The sequence below is a fragment of the Triticum aestivum genome, chromosome 7A, assembly GCF_018294505.1.
Source record: "Triticum aestivum cultivar Chinese Spring chromosome 7A, IWGSC CS RefSeq v2.1, whole genome shotgun sequence".
In the NCBI taxonomy this organism is placed as follows: Eukaryota; Viridiplantae; Streptophyta; class Magnoliopsida; order Poales; family Poaceae; genus Triticum; species Triticum aestivum.
In genome coordinates, this window is record NC_057812.1 from 737,330,230 (window position 1) to 737,333,392 (window position 3,163).

General features: G+C 49.2%; 1 pseudogene; it reads right to left on the reverse strand.

Moving 5' to 3' along the window:
* The window catches only part of LOC123153946 (sucrose synthase 7-like), an 18,550-nt pseudogene extending 17,156 nt beyond the window's left edge, over nt 1-1,394 (reverse strand).
* Nucleotides 1,395-3,163: the final 1,769 nt, after the last annotated feature.

Sequence of the window (3,163 nt, forward strand, 5' to 3'; positions counted from 1 at the left end):
GCAGTGCCTCCGTCGATCCATCTGCGAGGAAGCCCATCCAGCCGCTTAGGTAGCTAACCCACGTTGTGCTTCAATCAATCAGTTGAAAGTTCGAAACCAATCCAGCTGCCTCGTCACTCATCACGCAGGCCTCAATCGATCCGACGTCCGCAAGGAAGTCATCGAGCTGCTTAGCTTGCTAGCTAGCGCAATAATTCAATTGATCTGTCGTCCGCAAGGAAGTCGCCTTCGGCCGCCAAGCTGCTGCTCTGCTGCCTTCGCCAGCGGCTGGACCTTGACCGTCCACTGCTGTCACGCCTCACCGCTGCCTGCTGCAACGCCAACTCTGCCTCATGCGTGCCCTAGCCGTCGCCTCCAGGATCGAATCAATCTGCAATTGTCTCTCTTGCACAAACTCGTTGACATCCACCGCTGCCTGCGTCGCCCACGTACGCGCTTCGTGAGTCTTTCTCGTTGCTCCACGAGTTGACTTTCGAGCCCGGTTATACTGCTATGCAAATAGCGCACTATGAAGGATGACGGCAACCAATACGGCATCAAGATGTGAGATGTGAGATTGCAGATGCAACTGGATCATGACTTGGGCGAGGAATCCGTGGTGGTTGTTCTCGTCCAGCACGGCGGCTCTCCCGTTCGCTCGGCCATGGCGTCGGCAGCTCCCAGCGCTTAGAGATGCGGCGGATCCTGCAGATCTCTTGTCTGGATTCGGCGAACGAGGAGCAGGGGTGGGGGCGCGGCGGCGGCGGTGGAACCCTGCTTCTCGTGCGGGACAGCAATTTTAACGATGGCCGAGTCTAGGCTGCGTACGAAACGTTTTATCTTTTCCACTTACGGTCGGATTACAGTGGACCGCGGGTTGATTGCTATAAAACTTAGGGGCTTCTCTGCAAAAACTCTACGACGGTGAACCCGAAGACCCAATCCGTGCTTTATTATTAGGGAGAGATTATATTAAGAAGAGAATAATAACCATACCTGACCGCCAGTGTCTGGCAATCCTAGAACCTTCTCTTGGCCAAAGTAACCATGCATAGAGAAGACGACAATGTTAAATATGGATGGGACCCTGCTGAAAAACTTCTCCATGTTGATAGGATCTGGTGCCTGGAGCACTTCAAATAGGAAATTCAGAGTCTCCTTGCACCTCTCGGCATTCTCACCCCATCCTTTCTCCAACCCCCACTCCTGAAATCTGCAATACAATTCATGAAGAAATGTTAGGCATAGTGGCATATTTCTGCACCATGGATTACATGTCTACTTAATATGGCAGCACATCACCTCTGTTCAAATTTCAAATATGATGTGAATTTAGGCAGCCCGCTGACAAAAACTTCTGCAAGGAGCAGCGCTGTCTGAAGCTTGTCCACCGTGTCGATCGTGTCGTTGACCATCAGTTTCTGCATGTACATAAGGATATATAAGTTCAATCAGTCCGTTACTTCTGATCTTCTGATAGTCTCTGTGATATAGATGTGTTATGATTCGGCAACCCCGAAGTGAAAATAATCCGGACCACTTCCGGTGATGACCGTAGTTTGAGGAGTTCATGTATTCACTATGTGTTAATGCTTTGGTCTGGTACTCTATTAAAAGGAGGCCTTAATATCCCTTAGTTTCCATTAGGACCCTGCTGCCACGGGAGGGTAGGACAAAAGATGTTATGCAAGTTCTTTTCCATAAGCACGTATGACTATATTCGGAATACATGCCTACGTTATATTGATGAATTGGAGCTAGTTCTATGTCACCCTATGTTATGATTGTTACATGATGAACCACATCCGGCATAATTCTCTATCACCGATCCATTGCCTACGAGTTTTCCATATTTTGTTCTTCGCTTATTTACTTTTCTGTTGCTATTGCTATCATCATTATAAAATACCAAAAACATTACTTTTGCTATTGTTACCTTTTGTTATTGTTACCTTTTGTTATTGTTACCTTTTGCTACCGTTACCACTACTATCATATTACTTTGCTACTAAATACTCTGCTGCAGATATTAAGTTTCCAGGTGTGGTTGAATTGAGAACTCAGCTGCTAATACTTGAGAATATTCTTTGGCTTCCCTTGTGTCGAATCAATAAATTTGGGTTGAATACTCTACCCTCGAAAACTGTTGCGATCCCCTATACTTGTGGGTTATCACACTGCAACCCACCTCATGAGCTATTGAGCAAGCAGGCTCGGTCATCGAGCCAAGCTTCTCCGCCAAAAAAGGAAAGGTGAGGATTTGTGCCGCTGCTCTCCCTTGTCGACGGCGGCAAATCGACGACCAGGTGAGGATTTGTGTCACTGCAAGCCAGGGTTTCTGCCTCGTCGTGCAGGTAGGCAACGAATCGGTGGGCAAGGATGCGGGAAGCATGAAGATATTTTATTTATTTTTTGAGGTATAAGGTAGAAAAAGATGAAGGCAAAAGAAAGTCGGTTCGGTTCGCAGCAAGCGAGCGAAGGAATAACCGACCGACTGACCAACCTATTGAGGTAAAAAAAGTCGATCAGTTCCATGCAACTCAGCCGCCTAACCGCCTACTATGAGAGGGGAATGGATGGATACGGACTCGAGGCCAATAAAAGCAGAGCGACTCGGCGACCGGCTCCTCCCACAAACCACCAGAGAGAAAACCTGAATCAATGTGTCATCCCATGGACTGCGCCGACCCCCTAGAGGACAACGAAGACCTAGTCCATGTCCTTCACTTGCTGCGATCGGGTCAGAAGATGCCCCCGTGGGTGAACAAGCAAGACATGTACGCCGACGTCCCAGAGGTGGTGACCACAACCTGCAAGGCTGCTCCTGGCGGCGATGGGAGGCCAGTCTTCAACATCCTCATGGGCCTCCCCTCCAAGGGCGGCGGTAGCAGGTGTTACTTAGGAATCCTGGATGATGTAGTGTATATTTTGTCCTTCTTCTGGTAGCCCGCGTCGGTCGTGCGGCTGGTGTAGACATCTTGGCTGCCTTTGGCACGGAGTCGCGTGAGTATGTAGTAGACATGCCTTCCAGCGCCGTCTGGAGCGGGCTTGCAGGTGGCGATCACCATGTTAGGGGTTTTAGGTGTAAAGGTCGCACTCGCTAATCCACGGAGTCATGGGCATGGTGATTTCCATGCATGGCATCAACATTGAGGGTCCTTCATTGTTTGCGCTAGGAGTAACC